Source organism: Podarcis liolepis, assembly GCF_965112155.1.
Source record: "Podarcis liolepis genome assembly, chromosome: 13".
In the NCBI taxonomy this organism is placed as follows: domain Eukaryota; kingdom Metazoa; phylum Chordata; class Lepidosauria; order Squamata; family Lacertidae; genus Podarcis; species Podarcis liolepis.
The window spans coordinates 55,563,370-55,585,318 of record NC_139573.1 but is presented as its reverse complement, the minus strand read 5'-3'; the positions used below and the strand labels follow the sequence as shown (position 1 = coordinate 55,585,318).

General features: G+C 44.2%; 1 protein-coding gene across 1 annotated transcript in view; it reads right to left on the bottom strand.

The window, feature by feature from the left end:
• PLEKHG4B (pleckstrin homology and RhoGEF domain containing G4B) overlaps positions 1–21,603 on the bottom strand; it is a 103,336-nt gene extending 81,733 nt beyond the window's left edge. Inside the window, exon 1 of the mRNA XM_083473087.1 lies at positions 21,470–21,603. The gene's annotated coding sequence lies outside the window, so the exon portion shown is untranslated. The remainder of the gene's footprint in view (positions 1–21,469) is intronic.
• Positions 21,604–21,949: the final 346 nt, after the last annotated feature.

Below are 21,949 nucleotides of genomic sequence, written 5' to 3'. Positions count from 1 at the left end.
AATTCTGAGTATAAACCAGTTTGTCACCATCTAACATTCACAGACAATGAAATATAAAATTCTTGCTTCAAGCGTAACATCAAAAGCTTGATGTCCCAGTAATCCCGCACCAAGAATTTAGACCGTGAATGTGTCTCCCTCTGTCATTAACGGTGGCAGGCACAAAGCTAACCTTCAGTTCACAGGTCACTTAGCATGGGCTTAGAACATGCCCTAGGTATAGACAGCTTCGTCTCCTGGCCATTTTGTTTACAAAGGACAAAATCTGGACACTGAATGGAAACACATGTTTTGCATTATGTGCTATTGTTGTGATATGGACCCCTACTGCAACTTTTCTCTGGCGTTTCAAAAGGAAAAACTGGAAACGTTAATCTGAAAAGTAAGCAATAATAACTTATAATGGACTCAGCTCAAATTGTTTACAAGTTTTAACTATTCTCCTACAGAGATGAAAAGTATTCACCATATCTACTTATTAATTTGAAAAGGCTATAAACAGTAGACATTTTATTAAAAGAGAAAGCGACTACTAAGAAAAACTTCTGAATCTGAAGAGTTCCATCCATGTGGCACGCAAAACCACTATCCTCCTTTTTTTTTTAACTTTGCATGCTTGCTCAGAAACTGTGATGGGGGAAAAGTGGATTCTAGAAAACATTTAAACCACTGTAAATTGTGCTTAGAGCACCAGCACAACAATTTATTTAGTTAACAAAATTCATATACCACTTGATTGTAATAAAACCACTAAGCAGTTTATAGAATAAAACATTAAAATTAAAAACAACTAAAAACAGGTATTTTAAAATATTCAGTAGGGGATTCAAACAATGGCAGGTTAGAAAAAGATTGAAGACTGCCCGAAACAAAACTGTTTTAAGCAGGAACTTGGAAAGAGTACAGCGAAGGCGCCTGCCTGATGTCCACAGGCAGTGAGTTCCAAAGCGTAGATGCCACCACAGTAAAAGATTTATTTCTTACACATGCAGAGCAGGTATTATGTTGCACTAGTAACAGTGGCAGTTGTGCAGATCAAAGTAGTAGATGGTGTAAGACGATCCCACAAGTACAGTGGTACCTCAAGTTAAGTACTTAATTCGTTCCAGAGGTCTGTACTTAACCTGAAACTGTTAACCTGAAGCACCACTTTAGCTAATGGGGCCTCCTGCTGCCGCCACGTCGCCGGAGCACGATTTCTGTTCTCATCCTGAAGCAAAGTTCTTAACCTGAAGGCAACATGAGAACAGGCCTTTTCTGCAGCGGTTCCCAGTTTATGGAATTCTCCCCCCAGAGAGGCTCACCTGTCTGTGCACCCGTCAATTGCCGTAAATTACAATGACATGCAGTGACCTGTTTTCACTTGCGCGTTTTGAAATTAAACCCTGCAGATTGTGCACTTTGCTGCAGCACTGCACACGGATCTTTACAAGCAGGTATGATGCCAGGAGTAGTACACATTAGCAGAACTTCGCCAAAGCAGCCTGGCCGGGCAAATGGGGTGGTCCAGTGAGGCCTGTGGGCCAAAGGCTGCTGACCACTGTCCAAAGTCTGAGGCAGCATGAGAGAGTTCTCAGTGGCCTCACCCCACTCCTCTCAGGTTAAAAGGCTCAAGGGGCCATGAATATTAGGCTCCACCAGTACAGCTACTCATTTTACAGGGCTTTGCTAGCCTGCAATCCCACCAGATGGGGCCTTAAAGTAATGCACTAACCTGCACGGTTCTGAGCCCTTTCATTTCCCTTTGATCGCTTTCCCCTCAGGCACAAAGCAAAAGCAAGTACAATAAGCTCACCTGCCTGGTGTTTACTTTTAGTTACAGTTGGGGAGGCTCCAACAACTCCTCGTTAACTTTGCTATAGCATAGCCTGAGGGCTGGGTCCAGACACCGACTTTTTGAAAAGCAGCCACCTGCATCTTCATTGTAATATTCTTGCTGCCAGTGTTCACTTTTTTAAAAAACAAGAAAAACCATTTGTTATCTGTTTTAACTATTATTTATTGTGGTTTCCTCGCTCTTTTGACAAGGGATGCCATGTACAAGAGAACATCAGAACGGAGTATACCAGCGTTTAAAAAATTCTCAGTGCACTGGGATGGGGGGAGGGGGGATTTGCTTCCCAGCAGCACCCAAGAGAAGAGAAAGCTGGAACCAAATCCACAATGTGTTCATCTATATAGAAATGCAAGCTATCCTTGCCCCAAGAGACACACTGGATTGTTCCCACATTAAAGGCCATTTGGCGGTGCGATAAAGGGCTTGATTAGCATCCTTTGATCTTTTATCCCATTATGAATTTCCACTGAACAACTTAGGAAAACTGAAAAGAGACGCACAAAAAGATTTTAATTTGCAACCATTTATTCTTTTGGTTCTTCTTTTTACTAATTATTTTAATGGGATTGCAGAAACCCAGAGCAGATAGACTAAGCAGATCTCAAAATATTTACCCAAAAAAGTATAATGCCGGGGCTTAAAACTATTGCAGAGACACATAGTGATATGAGTGAAAAGGGGCAGGGAAAAGCTCAGGGGCCAGAAATACAGAAAACTGAACATAAAGATAACCGAGTAATCACTCCTCTGTTGACAACTGATCTTTACAGAAGAGCTTGCTTATTTACCACAACAATCATGAATAGTGACAATGTCCGGGTTAATGCAAATGGAGTGCCTTAAAACGTTGAAATCCATTCCTCAATGTAGAATAGCTGCAGGACTGAAAATGAACGCCCTGTTGCACACTTAGAATCATAGAATCACTTATTTATTATTTAAAAAAATTATAGGTCATCTTACAAGTAAAACTTACTCAAGTCAGCTCATGCAATAAAGGTAAAGGTAAAGGGATCCCTGACCATTCGGTCCAGTTGGGGCCGACTCTGGGGTTGCGGCGCTCATCTCGCTTTATTGCCCGAGGGAGCCGGCATACAGCTTCTGGGTCATGTGGCCAGCATGACTAAGCCGCTTCTGGCGAACCAGAGCAGTGCACGGAAACGCCGTTTACCTTCTCACCGGAGCGGTACCTATTTATCTACTTGCAAGAGGCTCAGGGGTTTAGACCACAGTGCCATCCACGTCCCTAGCTCAAGCTATAGGATATAAAAATTCAGTTCCAACAATAAGAAAACCTTCTGGTACAATAATGATGGGGGACGCGGATGGCACTGTGGTCTAAACCCCTGAGCCTCTTGGGCTTGCTGATCAGAAGGTCAGCAGTTCAAATCCCCTCGGCGGGGTGAGCTCCCGTTGCTTGGTCTCAGCTCCTGCCAACCTAGCAGTTCAAAAGCATGCCAAAAAGTGCAAGTTGATAAATAGGTACTGCTCTGGTGGGAAGGTAAACGGCGTTTCCGTGCGCTGCTCTGGTTTTGGTGTTCCACTGCACCAGAATTAGCTTAGTTATGCTGTCCACGTGACCCGGAAAAACTGTCTGCGGACAAACGCCGGCTCCCTCGGCCTGTAAAGCGAGATGAGCACCGCAACCCCAGTCGTTTGCGACTGGACTTAACTGTCAGGGGTCTTTTAACTTTTTTTTTTTTTACAATAATGATGTCACATGATTAGACCACCCAGCCCCCATTAAGGGGGTGGCTGCATTCTAAACCAGCAGAAGTTTCCAAACAGTCCTTAAAGGCAGCCCTACAGAGAGCTCTTTGTAGTAGTCAAGCCAGGACGTGACATGAACATGGATTAATGGAATCAATGTTGACCTCTCCAGACAGGGCTGAAGCTGGTGAGTTGCACTCCTGGTCACTGCCACCACCTGAGCTTCCCAAGTAAATGCAAAATACTCTCCAACTACTGTACACACTTGGGTTTTCCATGGAGAGTGCAACCCTATCTAAGACTAGTTGTAAATCTCCTTCTGAAGCGAGTGATTGCCCCCCCATCCTGCACCCAATAGTACTTCCATCTTGTATGGATTTAACCTCAGCTTTTTTGCCCTCATTCTCCCCAGAATAGCCTTCAAGCTCCAGTTCAGGACTTGGATCAGAAGATGGAAATGAGAGGTAGAGCAGAACGCCTATGCCATACTGATGACACCACAGACCAAACCTCTGGGTGACTTCTTCCTAGCAGTTTCATGGAGGCATTAAAAGAGCATGGACAACAAAACTGATCCCTGAGGTACCCCACAGTCCAACAGAGCAACAGTTCTCCAGCACCACTCTCTTGGGATGCTTCCCCAGGAAGAACCAGGACCACAGTGCTTCCTCAACCCAACCTAGAAGCATACCCTAAAGCTCAAGATAACTACACACACACAAACCTGTACCTTTACAACTGCAATGCAAAATTTCTTTTTTCTGAAACTGGATGTTGTTTTTAAATCATGGGACTATTTCAAATGGATGCTATAAGGAAAATCCTCAGATAAACCATGGCTATTACTACCAGCTGGAAAGAATATCTAAGCATTATAAATATCCTTATAGAAATTTCTCATCTTAAAAAATCATTGCACAACATGCCAGAACCATTAGTTAGAAAGGTTTTATTTCTGCAGGGCCCTCTGTCAATTATTTGCCTCAGTCCTAAAGTCTATTCTTTTGGCAGGCCATGTCTCTTCATACTGCACTTCACGGCTAGGAAACATTAAGACACAGGTGTCCTGTGAGTCAGTTCCTAAACCTGCCAAGCTAGCAGATCAGAGGAAGGAAGTTACAGCCTAAAAGCAGGGCTCAGTTAACCGTCTGGTCCAAAGAATAGCTGTAGCTATATGCCTCCATTATTGGCTCTGTGCCTCAATAAGCTTCCTGCTCAAGCTTTGTCCTGAACATCTGGAGGAATAAAAGACATATTGCTATCTAGAACCACACCTGCCCTCTAGTTACCTGCCCCAAGATCCTGGTACCAGTTCAAAGCATTGTCTGTCATGTTTTATATTGCCAGCTTCTCTCCTGAATGTCTCTGGTGGGCTGTACTGAAGAAGAAATAATTCTAATCTCTTAAAGCTTCCTGTGGTCATCTGTGTCCACCAACATGAAATAACTGGAAACGCAACTGAGGCCTCTGAAAAAGCTTGGACTGTCTTGGATTCTGTCTTTCATGGACACACAAAATACTGAAGGCCTCCTACTACAGGGAAGTATCTTATGATAACTTTAAGAGACATGCAATTAGAAAACATCTACAGATAAGTTACCCACAACCAGTGATTTGGTAGAAATATAATAAAATCATTTTTTCATAAAGTTTATATTAATGTAATTGATTTTGTTTATTGGAGGAAAGAATCTATACATACATACTTAGTTTTGTTTCCTAAGTGTCAGTCAAATAAAATGTCAAATCAAATTTCCAAGAATTTCATAAAATCATAGAACTGTAGAGTTGGTAGGAAACCCAAAGGTCATCTAGTCCAACCCCCTGCAGTGCAGGAAACTCAGCCAAAGCATCCATGACAGTACATAATTTAGTACAGGATAACTTTTATTACACAAAATTTCTAGTAAATCCACATGGAACTAACTTTCTCCAACAACTATGTTATTTCTTTCCCCCTTTTCATTCAGCTCTTTACCGTCCCCCCCCCAAAAAAAATTATATGTTTCGTTTTTATAGCTAATAATCAGAAACGGGCATTGCGTGAGATCAGAATTTTCAAACTTTTAAAGCTTTCAGCACACTCTCATAATGTAAAAAAATTCAGAATAATCTTGCAAAATTTAATAGATGCATGGTATTTAAATCTAGGCATGAGAAACTGTACCCACAGAGTTATACTACAAAGGTATTCTAGTGTACTATTTAAAAATAAAATAAGATAAGATAGGAATATATTTTGGAGATAGCTTGCATTCTTATGTTAATGCCTTTAGGAAATGGGCAGAGATTATTTCTTAATTTTCTTCCCAGCTGCAGCCAACAAGAACATTTGACAAACTAAAACATTTCCTGTGGTCGCTTCCAAATCTTTCCTTCCCTGGGACATCCGATACCACTGTTCTTTCCATGACACCCTGGCCCAGCAAGCATGGACATGCTCCACTCCTTGGTTGGCCTCTGCTCTGCAGAAGCAGTCTTTGCTCCACTATAGTAAGGAACATATCTTATGTTAAGGCTGCCATGCAGAAGCTGCAGGGAATGTTTCTGCAAGCCATTTGCTCCACGTTTCAAGCCTCCTTACGCCAGTGCCAGCTTCCACCAGGAATGCATGGCACCTGCAAACAACTCTCACATGTTACGGCTGCTCTAACCAGTCAAGCACATTTTTTCAGCACCACCTAAAGCCAATAGCTCACTTTGTGGTCATGCACATTTTTATTGTTTACTGCTGTGACTCTGGAAATTGCTTTACAATTGTTTAAATTCACATGTATTGGTGGGCTTTGAAATTTCTGAATTTTGAAAACTTTTATTATGGTGTTGATTTAGTGTGGTTTTCTGCATTGGGGTAGACTAGAAAGTAGGTGTGCGCGCGCGCCCACACACACACACACACACTTGGCTGCACCCCTGCCCTCTCCACTTCCCAACCCCCCTGCCATTCACCTCATATTAACCCCTAGTTTCTCCTTCCTACCCCAAGGAACTACAGTGGTACCTCTGGTTACGTACTTAATTCGTTCCGGAGGTCCGTCTTAACCTGAAACTGTTCTTAACCTGAAGCACCACTTTAGCTAATGGGGCCTCCTGCTGCTGCTGTGCTGCCACCATGTGATTTCTGTTCTCATCCTGAAGCAAAGTTCTTAACCAGAGGTACTATTTCTGGGTTAGCGGAGTCTGTAACCTGAAGCGTATGTAACCTGAAGTGTATGTAACCCGAGGTACCACTGTACTAAGTTCGCTTTCCACCTTCACACCCCATTTCTAGAGCCTATTCTCTGTTCTGCAGCCACTGGCGGAGGAAGAGGGGTGCGGGGGGAGTGCACCGCCCCCAGCAGTGTGATCCTGGTGGGGTGCAATCGCAGCTGCCCCTGCCCATGCTGGGCACCACACCCCTACAGGCGGCGCACCACGCACCCAGGACATGTGCCATGACCCTGGGACATGCACCAGCCATGCCCCCGCCTGCTCTCTGCCCCCCCGGTGCCAGAGCATGAAGCTCTGCCACTATCTGCAGCCCCACTTTGCACCCTTGTTTTCACCTTCAACCCCCAAGTCTGTGCCTCCTCTCCCATTTTTTTTGTGCAGCCTCCTACACACACAAAATACCCACGTTCCGCGGCAACCCGGAAGTAATGGAGTGTGTTACTTCTGGGTTTCGGTGCTCGCGCATGCGCAGACACTCAAAAAAACATCACACGCATGCGCTGAAGCAGCAAAACGCGACCCGCGCATGTGCAGACGCGCCGTCGCGTCTTACGTTATCTATTCAGGATGTGAACAGGGCTCCGGAACAGATCCGGTTCGCATCCCAAGGTACCACTGTATTGCTCTGCTTTCCTTTGGGCCACAGCAGTGAGGCCAAGTGGGGGGGGGGGTGTCTTGTCGTCTGGGCAACTCAGGACCTCCAGACACAGTGCCCAGGCTTGCACCCTGGGAAGTCACTTCACTGCTGCTAATACAGCAGTTTGACTTCACCCCTGGAGGCGGACTCCATTGTCTCTCGAGACAGACGGATGCCAGCAACCCCCTCCAATTCTTCAGACCCTTTCAGGCCCCTGCTTTCATCTTCAACCTCATTCTCATGCCACCACTTATTGTTGTCATATATTTCTTTATACCTTGCCTTTTCAGCTGATGGAACTCGCGGCGGCTTTCTTCCCTATAGGTGCCCCTTCCTTTCTCACTCCTATGCCATGCCCACTACTATTCTGCAACTTCTCTTCACTTCTGGTGCCCTCCCCTGCCCGGGTTCATGCAAATACAGTACTGTGATGGGGCACAATAATCCTAAAATGGGGGATAGAAGAAGACATCCTTCCATTTTTATGTATAAAGATAGGACTATAGACTTGTTGACGTCTTGGCCAACTCCTAAGTACTTCACGCTATGAGCATTTACAAATTAACTAACTTTGCCCTGAAATGCACATAATCATTACATAAGGTGATAAATAATTCTAAGTGAAGAAATCCTGAGCTTGCACACAGCGTACAATAGATCAGTGTTTCCCATTCCTGGGGGGGGGTCATCCAGGGGGGCGGTAGTAACCTCAGGTGCAATTGGGGGGCACTGAATAAAAATGGTGGTGGAAGCATAAAGAAAGAAGAAAAAATGAAAAAACCATTTGTACATGTTTCATCTGTTGTGTAATGACGCTTACAGCTAGATCGGGCACTGTTATGGGACGGTGACAATGCCTCCCGTGGATCCAGCAGTTGTGCTGGAGGCAAGGGGTTTTTCCTGGGCCTGGGTAAACCCTTTTCAGTTTCACCTAGGCCGAGGAAGTGGATCACAGCTTGCTTGCCTGCCTATTTGGCCAATGGCCAATGTTATAGGATGTACCATAATTCACCGCATAATTGTCACATTTTTAATGACGATTTTTCTTTCCAAAAAAGGCGTGTGTGACGATTATGCGGTGAATTACCCCAAAGGTGGCAGTGTATGGGATTCACATGTCAACAATGCTGATCTTTCTCTTTTGTCAGCAATACTGGTTTTTCTGATACTGTCCCTTCCCTTTCTGTTTGCTTGTGAGAAAGACAGTCCGCCTCAGTGCCAAGCGCTGAATTTAGAGCCCTCCCCGCTCCACGGTTCTCTGCCCACCACCTTTCCCCCAGTGTACTTATGTTTGCCTCAGCTACCCACCCAAACCCCAGTCAGTTTCCTCCTTCCGAAATGCAAGCCGGAGACCCACGGGAGGCAGCACGGCCATGAGAACAGCAAATGGGAATCAGCGAGTGGCATCAGCACCGAAGGAACGTGCCTTGATTCACGTGTCATATAATGTATGACTTACGGCACAGGTGCTTTTCTGGGTGTATGCCTTGGAGAAACACACTGGAAAACCCTGACTGCCAAGGCACTTTCCAGCACAGAGATTCAAAACAGCTCATAGTTTTTTTTCTCAAAGGGTGCAGTGCATCTTGCTCTTTTGGCCTTGATCTACGAGCTGTGGGTCCCAGGCTTCTCTTACAAGCAGGCAGGGAGGGCTGGGTGGTGGGGAAATGGCTAGCACAAGACAGCTTATTGTGTCAAAAGTTCTCTGTAATCAAGGCTTGGTGTTTCCTCTAAGCAAAACACTTCTTCTCACCTGGTAACCATAGCAAACACTTTCATAGCAACACCCTGCCAGCAAAAAGCCACCTGTGCTGTTTTACACTTCACCAGGTTTAATCAAAACCTCAGTCTCCTCAAGCCTGAGTCCATCTGGACTACAGTGGTACCTTGGTTCTCAAACTTAATCCGTTCCAGAAGTCCGTTCCAAAACCAAAGCGTTCCAAAACCAAGGTGCACTTTCCCATAGAAAGTAATGCAAAATGGATTAATCCATTCTGGACTTTTAAAAGCAACCCCTAAAACAGCAATTTAACATGAATTTTACTAGCTAACGAAACCATTGATCCATAAAATGAAAGCAATAAACAATGTCCTGCAGTCACACCATCAATCAATCAATCAATCAATCAGTCAGTAGCTAAACTGGGTTCCACAGAGTCACAAAAAAGAGCCGCAAAACAAAAATGCAAAATAAATAGCAAAAACAGACAAACCTCAGTGGAACACTCAAAACAGAGCACATTTGGCTTCCAAAAAAGTTCGCAAACCGGAACACTTACTTCCAGGTTTGCAGTGTTTGGATTCCAAGTTGTTTGAGTACCAAGGCATTTGAGAACCAGGGTACCGCTGTACTGCGTATTCAGACGGAATAAAAACACATGGCTCTTTTGCCAAAGTGAAAGCAACTCTAAAACGGAGGATAACGCAGACACTCTAGGCTCATTGTCTACCCTAACAAAGCTGCAGACCTGCCATTCTAAAATCTCCTGCCAAAGACAATACATCCTTCCTCACATGGGTAGCACATGTCTTTGTAAAGAAGAAGGTGCAAGCAAAACTCTGGTTTGTGTTGAACATTAACAGATTAGTCACTTCTCAGTTCTAAAGCAACCTCGGGAGGTGGAAATTTGTAACTTTCCCACCATTTCTCCTCCGCCTCAAAAGAGCATGTATCTCAAACACTTTTAGATCTTTCTTTATATTTAGATCTGTAGTTCTAAGTGCTCTTCCTTCCTTCCAGCTTCACCATAGAAATTGTCCCTTTGGAGTGAAGAAGCAGTCACTGAGTTAACATTAAAGGTAAAGGGTAAAGGGACCCCTGACCGTTAGGTCCCGTCGTGACCGACTCTGGGGTTGCGGTGCTTATCTTGCTTTATTGGCCGAGGGAGCCGGTGTACAGCTTCCGGGTCATGTGGCCAGCATGACTAAGCCGCTTCTGGCGAACCAGAGCACCGTTTACCTTCCCGCCGGAGCGGTACCTATTTATCTACTTGCATTTTGATGTGCTTTCGCACTGCTAGGTTGGCAGGAGCAGCGACCGAGCAATGGGAGCTCACCCCGTCGCAGGGATTTGAACCGCCGACCTTCTGATCGGCAAGTCCTAGGCTCTGTGGTTTAACCCACAGTGCCACCTTATAAGCGCGTCCCTTATTAACATTACATTAACATTAAAGGTAAAGGTACCCCTGCCCGTACGGGCCAGTCTTGCCAGACTCTAGGGTTGTGCGCCCATCTCACTCAAGAGGCCGGGGGCCAGCGCTGTCCGAAGACACTTCCGGGTCACGTGGCCAGCGTGACATCGCTGCTCTGGCGAACCAGAGCCGCACACGCAAACGCCGTTTACCTTCCCGCTGGTAAGCGGTCCCTATTTATCTACTTGCACCCGGGGGTGCTTTCGAACTGCTAGGTTGGCAGGCGCTGGGACCGAGCAACGGGAGCTCACCCCGTCGCAGGGATTTGAACCGCCGACCTTCTGATCGGCAAGTCCTAGGCTCTGTGGTTTAACCTACAGTGCCACCCGTGTCCCTTATTAGCATTACATGCAGCTAAACAAGCATATTATACCATTTGCCCCTCAGTAGAGAGCAGAGATGGAGAACCTGTGGCCCTCCAGGCATCACTGCACTCCAACTCCCATCTCCTCTGACCGCTGGCCATGCTGGCTGGGGCTGATGGGAGTGGGAGTCTGGCAACATCTGGAGGAAGACACGTTCTCCATCCCTGGTCTCCAGGGAGAAGTACCATAGTGACAGTTGATGCTCTGGAAGAGAGGAGCATTAACACGTCCCATGTTATCAAGAATACTAGGGAAACCGTTTCACAGAGTGTCAACAGAGCGACCATATGCAAACAAGTAATATCAACATACCTGAGAAGGACATTCTTCTGATAGAGGCTCCGCTTGGGAAATTAAATATAGGAGTCTTCTCTTTGGCCCACCACCTACATTTCCGTTACAGCACAATGGATTGGACCAAGTGTTCTTTAGTTTCAGATTCAAACCCATGAAGTGATTTGGTTATAGTACCAAATAATGCCAGGAACAATTTGAGGCTGGCATCCTAAAAATACTAGCTTTCTCTGTTTTAAAATACAATCACCGTGATCCAGCAATAATTCCTCATGTGGCTAATGTGAGCTGTATTTGCATGAACATGCTAATCAAGGCTTCGAGCTGGCTGCATGCTCCTTTGATGTGACTGGGAATGTGTGTCTCTGCTGAGGAGGGCAAACTAAAGCTATAATCCTATGCACACCTCCACTGGATGAAGTTTCATTGAATGCCACAGAGCTTATTTCCAAGTTAATAGGGTTATATGGTTATTGGGCTATAGGGATCGTCTATAATTAGAGATGGATCAGAGCCAGTACCTCTAGCAAAGAAAATGAGGTTTTGAAACGTATGTTATTTTGCCTTAATGTCAGATTGCGATTTCCTTTAAAATACACTGCTAAAACAGAGCTTACAAGACACACCTACTTCTGTGCTAGCTGTGCCCAAAGGGCAGGCTTCATGTTATAACACCTTTGCTTTTCTGCTGACGCTGAAAAATAACTCAAGCCCTGTAATTGTCTTGTCATTTCTTCAGAAGGCTCTTGTAATCAGAAGTGAATGCCAAATAACATTTGCGCTGAGATAATCGGTGTGTTTAACTTTGACGCGATCCAGAGAAATGCAGTTTTTTCCAGCAATTTGCGCATTATTTTTAATCACCTTGTCACATTTACATTTACATAGTATCTATCAATAAATGTTCCCTTTAAAAAGAAGAAAACAGCATGTTGCAGCAGGATCTCTACTACTATTTGTGACTGCTCTAAAACAACTTTGTTTTTCACAGGACACAAAGAAGTGCTTCATCTGAGGCTGCCCTGGACTATGGACTCGCAGCCACCCATTGTTCTCCAGAACTCTCCTTCATGGACAGACTAGCCAGGAAGATTTGCAAGTCAGTATCAGTACTGGATCTGAAATTGTTTTCATATATTTGCTTTAACTGCTTTTATACAGCTGTTATTTTATACATGTTTTTACTATATTGTGAAATTGCCTCGAGATGCTTCACAGGAAAAACAACAACAAAATAAATAAATAAAACAAATATGCATGTCAGAACAGTGGCGTAGCGTGGGGGGTGCAGGGGGGGCCGGCCGCACCGGGCGCAACATGGGGGGGGGGCGCTCGCACTCGCAGCTCTCTGCCCCTACCTGGCTCACTCACTCTCTCTCAGCGCTGTCACAGATTTCACAAAAACTTCGCTATTGTCACACGGATCCTCCTCCTAGCCAATCAGGAAGTGGGATCCACTTCCTCATTGGCCGAATGGCGAATGCATGCAATTGGCTGAGCTGCCGAGCAGGAGGCGGGAGGACTCGAGGAGACGCGGGGAACTGAGTAGAAGCCGCCGCTGCAGGTAAGTCTCTCTGCATTGAAAGGGGGCACGCTGGTCTCTCTGCATGTTGAGCTGACCAGATGGATTGAAGTTTGGTTGGTTCAACAGTGACGAGACAGATTTCGATCCATATGTAGCTGCTCCAGCTCAACATAAGTTGATGTAAGCCAGTGCGTCTAGCAACCTTTAATTAATTTATTTTTTGCTGAAAGAGTAAGGCAATAGGCATGAAGGTGAATAAACATTATGTTAAGAGTAAAGAAATGGTTATACAATGAAGGGGTGCTAAAAGTGCAGCAAGGCAAGAAAGTGATTTTCTTTTTTTCTCTTTTTTTAGAATTTTAGCAGAATACTACACCTATATCATGCCATACAAAAAAGAATCTGGCGCACAAGGCAGGAAAAGGAGAAAGATAGAGACAGAGCAACAAGCTAAGTTAGCTGGAAGCCTTCACCAGTTTTTGGTGGGTACTGCTGAAATTACAGCAGGACCATCAGCAGCACCACAGGAGACTCATAATCCTGATCCTGTGTCGGTGGACATTCCTGTTCCTGAATTAGAAGCAGAGACAGTTTCATCTAAGGATGCTTATACTCAGCCAAATCTGCCAGAAAATATTGACCAAAAAGTTTTTACTGATGTTGGCTATTGGCATGAAACCATGGATGAAACCTTGAAAACTGAACTTGTCAGGCGAGGGGCAGAGGAACTGCAGAATAAGGATGCATGGTTTCCAAGAGACAGTAATGGCAGGTCATTTTCCAAGGATTGGTTCTACATACATTTGGAGAATGGTGAGACTATGTTAAGGACATGGTTGGTGTTTCCTCCTGTAAACAATGCTGCATATTGCTTTCCTTGCATGCTTTTTCAGAAGGCTAAAGGGAAAAGTTCATTTGGAAAGTCAAGTGGATTTAATGCATGGAGAAAGTTAAGCCCTAGATTTTACTTTAAGTACATCAGTATTTTCATAACAAACAATACATGTGCTTAGGGGGTAAGGGTTTCTTTAACTAATCTAGTGGAAGAGACTCGAGTGCTAAAATCCACGGGTTAGGGGGCGCAAATTACTTGCCTTGCTGACAACCCACACTACGCCACTGTGTCAGAATCAGGCTGGCTGTTAAGTTACTCTTGAAGAAGCAAGTTGTGATTTTCCAGAATCATATAAGTGCAGAGTTGGAAGGGACCCTGGGGGTCATCTACTCCAACCCCCTGCAATGCAGGAATCTCAACTAAAGTATCAATGACAGATGGCCTTCCAACCTTTATTGTGCATTAGACGAGATACACTGAGCCCAATATCTACTTCTGCTTCCCTCTCCAAATTTGTTTAAATTGTTTTTCCCTCAATAAGGCTTCGAGATGAGAAGAACCCCTGCTGCAAGGGGAACAGGCAAGAGGAGTTTAAGAACTTTCCTCAAGGTAACTCCCCTTTTCCATTTCTGCTTTATAGAAATTTGGCAGCAGACCTGACATTTGGCTGGCAGACCAACACATCAGTCTGCCAGCATCACACCTAGCTTCTTGGGAGAAGAGACCTTGTTTACTATGATGTCATAAAAGAACCCTGTGCATTGATGGTGATGATGATGTTGTTAATAAATGCGAAACACTTTTAACTTTAACTTTCTTATGTTGGCTGGCATCAACCTAAGAAAAAATTACAGTGGTGCCCCGCAAGACGAATGCCTCGCAAGACGAATAACTCGCTAGACAAAAGGGTTTTGCGGTTTTTGAGCTGCTTCGCAAGACGAATTTCCCTATGGGCTTGCTTCGCAAGACGAAAACGTCTTGCGTTTTTTGCAAGTTTGTTTCCTTTTTCTTAACACCGTTAATACAGTTGCGACTTGACTTCGAGGAGCAACTCATAGAACGCGGTGTGGTAGCCTTTTTTGAGTTTTTTGGTGATTTTTGAAGCTTTTCCAAAACTTTTCCGACACCGTGCTTCGCAAGACGAAAAATTCGCTAGACGAAAAAACTCGCGGAACGAATTAATTTCGTCTTGCGAGGCACCACTGTAAAAAGATCCTGTGAAGCTGCAAATCCTATGCAGTTGGGAGTAAGATGCATCACTGCCTGAAATTCGCCCTCCAACGTCCTTTATCTGCCCCCCCACCCTCTTGGGTACTGGACTGGTCTGGCCTCCCACAACTAACATCCATTTTGGGTACTTTAAACATTTGTGCAAAGTCAGCAGAAAGTGTTTATCAGTCAAAAAAAACCTCCTCCCCCCCCCCCCCCGGCAAAAAAGGGTTTTAGGTGCCTCTTTCTACCAACATAACATCTATGTGAAAAGACTGTGGCTGCAACAAATGAGCATTTCAGCCAGTTTTCCCCACTAGGCTACATACAGATTTAATTACAGCAAGCAATTCAGGGTCATTCATTACCAAAAGAAAACTTTGACAACTCCAGCAAGGGCTGAGTATTTCCAACAAAAGCCCTAAACAATTCTTCTTTGTTCTGTAGGGAACAGTGGCTGAGAGGCTAAAATGGGTCATAATATTAGAAGAATGAAGGTGTATGCCTTTAACTCTTGCAGCTACTATGACAACATTCTGGATAGGACAGTTTAAGCAGCTCAGAACAAAAAAATTAGAACAATTCTACTCAAAGTTCACTTTTTCTGTCATCTGACCACATTTTCAGAAGAAACTTATTTTCCATCTCTTCTGCTGCTTCAAAGCTGTGGTGTTTCAAACAACAAACACAAGGGCTGAGATTTAGGAGTAGGGTGTATTTTGCAGTTTAGGTTATTTATGTGACTCCGTCTTTCAGCCACAGTTCTTAAAGGCAGATTACAAAACTTTACTTAAAAGCAATATGCTACGCAATAGTCTAATACTGAGAGGTGCAACAAAAACATCAGATTAAAACAGCATCAGGGTTTAACTGGTCAATCACCACAACAGCCAATTAATGTTCCAGGGAACAAAACAGTTGGCACCAGCTGAACAAATATGGGGGGTTCCCAAAAGACGGTGCTATCTCCAAATATGAGAGGACAAAAGGAAGATATTAAATTAACTGGTCAGGAGCAAGCAGCCCATCAGGTACCCTGCCTCACATAGTTTAGGGCAGGGGTCAGCAACCTTTTTCAGCCGTGGGACGGTCCACCCTCCCTCAGACAATGTGATGGGCCGGACCATATTTTGAAAATAAAAATAAAAATGAATGCATTCCTATGCCCCACAAATAATCCAGGGATGCATTTTAAATAAAAGGACACATTCTACTCATGTAAAAACACGCTGATTCCTGGACCGTCCGTGGGCCGGATTGAGAAGGCTATTGGGTCGCATCCGGCCCCCGGGCCTTAGGTTGCCTACTCCTGGGATAGGCGATCTCCACGTTTATTTCACATACCTCGAAAGCAGCAACCAAAATTGCTAAGATGACCCAAGCTGTAGCTGGTTTCCATTTAAGACATAACTGTATTCTGACTTCCAATTCCTTTGCCCCAACAGGTGACCCAACCCTGGCTGTTATGATGTCAGGACATTCTTCAGATGAAATGCTCCCTCCTTGGGAATACGAACAAACAAAATCGGATTTTGTTATCGGAGAAACGCCTCAGCTTGGGTCCAGTGTGCCTTAAGGGCCTTGGCAACGACACTACACACCTCTGGAAGGCAGGGACATGTTAACCCTTGACTCTTTCTCGCCAGGAGTTACCTGGCCTCCGCTGGCAAGCAGTCTTGAATGCAAGGGACGATCAAGTGCATTTTAATACAAGTTACTATACTGACACTAGGTACGAACCAGTGAATTCACATTCACGAGCAGAATCTGATTTTGGGAACACTCAAAAGAAGAAATGGCCGCTTAATGCACAAGCTCAAATTCCTATGCCCCACAAATAACCCAGAGATGCATTTTAAATAAAAGGACACATTCTACTCATGTAAAAACACACTGATTCCTGGACCATCCGCAGGCCAGATTTAGAAGGCAATTGGGCCGGATCCGGCCCCTGGGCCTTAGTTTGCCGGACTTCTGGGTTAGCGCCATCGGCAATGGCGGAGTTCCTCTGACCGAGAGGAACCCGCTCCGCGAAAACCGGGTCTTGCCGCCGCGGCGAAGGCGGAGACCCCTCAAAAATCCCAGGCGGTAGAAGCCTGGGCACGTGGGATTCGGCTGACACCAAGAGTGCCTCCCCTACTCGCAGGGAAACCCCTTTTTGGGGATCCGAAGCGAAGTGGGGTGAGTGGCGCGGTGTTTTGAATTGACCGCTACTTTTACGGAGTGAAGCCGCACAGCCGTTGCCGGAGAGTGCTGACTTTTTCCTGTGGACAATTGGACTCTAAACAAGTACCCGTGAGTAGAATGGAAAATTGGACTACGAAACATTTTAATTTGGCACCGAAGCGGGAAGGTTCTAAACAGGAAGTCCGCCTTCCGCTTTTGTAAATAGATTGAAGCAAAAATTTTGCAAGCTAAAGTCTGGAAAGTCGTATATAAAGGACTAAATTTCCTTCAGTTAAAACCACCAAAACCCCTCTTGGAAGCAGGAGAAGAGGGGGGGAATCTTAGATTGTTTGAGCCTGCAGGAGAGAGAGTAAAGAAAGATAAATTTCCACCGTCTCAAACCTGGGAACGGGGTGCCAGAGACAGAAATTTTTGGGGAAGTTCATTGACTGTGAATAGAACGTCTTTTGACAGATAGTTAAAAAAAGAGAAACATATTGATCCCAATGTTGCCTTTTGCATTCAAAAGAAACAAAATATTTGAAAAATGAAAGTAATTTTCTTTTGTTGGACCTGCTTTCAAAAGATGGATGCAAATTGAAATTGTCTCCTCTAGAGGGAGCTTGTTAAACTGTTGCTGGAGTCGATCTGGGGAATTTCACAGCTGTGGTGATTAAGGATCGTGAAACCAGACTCTGACCTTAGATAAGAATGTGTTTAGAAGAAGTTTTGGTGCTTGCTCTTTGCAAGACAAGCGCTTTGTTGGAGCAGCTGCATGAGAAGATGGATTTGATGACTGTTGCAGTCAATAATTTTGGACAAACAGTGAATACTCATATAGAAACAATTCAGGAACCAACCCAGGAATCTGTTTTGACAGGGCAAGTGCAAGTGCAGAAGATAATGGAGGAGGTTGTTGTTGAACCTCAAGTAACACAAATGGAGAGACCCGAGGCCCTGCAGGAGCATAAGCTGCTGTTTTTGAAGACTGAACCCGGAGAAAGTCAGATTTGGAGAGAGGGGGTATTGTTTGGTTTGGAGATGGGAAGTTGGTTGGATCCCCCTAGGCAGGGACGTTTTGGCTTTGGGGATTTGGTTTTGGGCCAGGGGGGGTCTGGAGTTGTGGGGGGCTCTTAACTTTGGAGGGACTTTGAAACATGCTTTTAAATACTTTCTGGACTACAGTGCTGACTGTGGAGAATGGGCTGACCTGTCGAGGGGGGACGGAGATATTGTTGGGTTGGAGTCTCCCCGAGACCTACTCCTCAATGAGAAAGGAAAGAAATTAAGAAAAAGGTCAACAAAAGACAAAGTAAAGTGCAGGTATAAACAAGAAGAAGATCTGCAGAAGGGACATGGAGAAGACTTAAGAGCCTCGGACACAAGATCACCAGGTTGATGGACTAGATGGAATGGATAGAAAGGAGTGACATAACCCGAGACCAGGAAGAAGAGACGTTGGATGAAGATTGGAAGAAAGTTTTTTAAAATTTATTTTGAGAATTAGTGTAAAATTAATGAGTGTTAGGAAAAATGTTGGAATGAAACTATTTGGCTTTAGTAGAAATGATATAAGGAGTTATGTATAAATAAGTATTAAGTTTTAAGTTTTAAGGCTTTTTATGGTAAGATAAGGTTAAAATAAATAAAGGTAAATTTAATGACAGAATATAGTGAAAGATGGAAAGGATTTGCGGAGTTAATTAATAGGTTAGACCATTAAGATAAATTATACAACAAAAACTGAGAAAGATGGAAAGAATTTGCTGAAACAATTAATTAAACTAGAATACAAAAAGGGAGGTGTGAGGAGGTCGATGAAACAAGTAAATGAAAGATAATCATATGGAATATTGGATGTGTGTTTTAATGTTATTGTTCTTTTTTTGCTGTATTGTTGTATTGTTTTTTATGTTTTTCTTTTTATATATTGTAATGTATGTCCTGTTAAATTTTTTGTTGTTTTCTTTTCTTCTTTTTGCTGTAATTTTTAAACTTCTAATAAATATCATTTTTTTTAAAAAAAAAAAAGCTTGCCTATCCATGACCTCTGTGTTTCCAAGGAAAAGGGACACCTTAATTCCTAGACTGGCCTGACCTTGACCTCTAAAAACAAAACCTATGCACTATTCTGAATAATTCTAACATTAACAATTAATTAAGATACATTAAGTAATGAGACAAAAGAAGATACTTAACTGCAGGCATTCCTATCTGTTTCCCTGACGTGTGGTGCTGGCAGACTAAATTTGATTATTAGCAGCCACTTATGTCCTGGTGGCTTAAGAAGAAGAGGTGGGTGGAACACCCTGGTAGGAGATTCAGAACAGAAATTCATGGTAGGAAAATTCAATTTTCCCCAGAAGCTCCTGCAGGGCATTCTTAAACCTCAGGGCTTAACAGAACAGTGGATCTTTCCTGAGTGGCTCTGAGAGCCTCACTGCCCCCAACACCTTCTGCAATTCCTTATTCCTAAAGGCTGTGTACGCAGAAGAGGCATCTATTTTACAACTCCCACTCCCACTCCAGAAAAATACCACTGACAATAACAAAAGCAGCAGAGAGGACAAAGGTAATGAACAGGGTCACACACTCCCCACCTCCTTCCCAACAAATGTCATCAACCAAGGCAGTTTCAACGTCATGATGGGGCCTGAAACCAGACTGGAATGGGTGCAGATAATCAGCTTGTTTCGAACATGTCTGAAGTTGGGCTTCCTGAACTCTTTCAAGCATATTGCCACAGGATATTTGTCACTGGAGAATATTATTCTGGGGCCAGGGAAGTCCTCTTAAGGAAGGGGAATCTCCCCCTAGGCAATGACCAACCCAGTCAATTCCCTTAAGGAATCTCCCCCTAGGCAATGACCAACCCAGTCAATCCCCTTCAGCTAGTTCTAAGAAGCCCAGGTGGGCAAGGGTCAAGCAAACAGGTGGTCAGCTCTAATCCTGCTAGCAGCTTGTCCACATCCTCAGAATGCAAAAGCCACAAGTAATCCAGCACAAATGGAACAGTGTTCTGGATACATTAAGCAGGGTGAGGCTGCAGCCTCAGGCAGCAGTCCCCCCCAGGTGGCATACCTGTGGGTGTCCCACCTGCCCCAACACCTCCACCATCAGTAGAGCATTGGAGCCAATTTTGGGCAAGATCGTGTCTATCTGAGGTAAGATCTCACCCCAGATGGGCTCCAGTGGTGGTGGTGCTTCTCTGCTGGGGCAAATGCAGCAGGGTGCACAGCAGGGGCAGAGTAGGCTGCAGGTGGGGGTGGTGGCCGGGCAAGGCAGCACTTTCTGTTTCCCCTCAAGTGGTGAAACAGGATGCCCTGCCCCTGTCTGGATACCTCCACAAAGTGTGGTTTCCAATTCTATCTGAATCAGGGTGGCGGCATGTCCTCCAGGGATGTGCCAACCTGAGAATTAGAAACAGATATAATTTGAAAGCAAAGCAAGATTCATTCCTGCCATTATAGCTTATGATACCTCACCCCATCACAGAAACTATTATGGACTTCACAGTGACAATGCTTTGTTGTATTTGATTACCATTTCCCGATTGCTGAAAGGTTTTAAATTAGTAGATTCCATGCTCTTAACATTTTCTCGGTGCCCGCATCTTTGAAACTGACCTTCCATTAAGGGTGAAAGGAAAGAACACACCAGTATTTGGTTGATCATCTCAATTAGTCATGAGAGCTCTTTATCCTTGATTTCACACCCACCCACCTTTTAATTGCTTTGCTGAGTACGTCCAACTTCTAAAGAATTCTGTCACACTTGGACAAATATATCCACAGCTGCTGAACCAAAAAAGACCCCTTTGGTGCTAATGCAACATGTTCAGCCTTATCAGTTCAGACCGGAATCTAAACTCACAAGTGTGTAAATACGCAAATAAGTCATTTAAAAAATTGTTCAGGAAACGTATTGTTCTTTATTAATGTGATGAAAAAGGCAGTGTTATAGGATTAATGCTGCCATGCCAAGCTGTGAAATGTGTGTGTAAAAGTAATCAAAATTATGAAGGTTTTTCTGAAGACAAAAAGTAAGTTTTATTCATACAGATAAGAACATTGGCATTTAGGGGGATATTTTCATGAACTGACCTGAAATGTCAGAATGTGGCATGGGAATCAAGGTCATTTCACAGTTTTTGCATGATACAAAAAGAAACATTACTTGCACTAAGTCTGAAATGTTTCCCCAACATAATGGGCAATCTGAAACTGAGAGCGGGTGTATTCTGAATTTGTAATAAAAGCTTCACCCGCTCCAGATTTCCCATGATCTCCCATGAACAGTGTGGCTAAGCTTGCATTGCAGAAATCTCCCAGACTGAAGTGCAGCTTTGCATATAGAAACCACACAGTTCAAAACTTAACACACACTTTTGCAAACTCCTTTGACATTTCAGCTGCCATGTATTCAGCCCCACTCCACAAGCAGATATGGCATTATGCCACCAGCATGACACCAAGGCCAGTGGAACTCACCTGAAACACCAGCAGAAAACTCCACCACTGGTAAAATTACAACATAAGGAGGAGAAAATGAGTTTGGGGTGCGGCATGGCTACGCCAAATCCAAAACTTTTTCATTCCATGGTCTGGGATGGTGGAAGCAATTTCCCTCCTATTGAGCATAATGTAAGAAGAAAATAAATAAAAAACATCTGCCTCCTCATCCCCTACTATTCCACCCACACTGGAACAACAGAACATAGAGTATGATGTGATTCAAAAGCCACTCACAGCGCATATATAAGCCCCATGCAGGGAGAACACAAGTTAGATGATCAGGTATCAGGTTGTGCACATCTAAAGTCACAAGGGGGAACTGTAGTGTGGCAGAGTCAGGGAGAAAGTGGAAACACACATTTCAAAATATGTCTCCTGAGCTCACATGGGAACCTCTTACACTTCTCCTGGGAAACGAAAACGTAACCCTGCTTAAGGAACAAACATTCACATTTG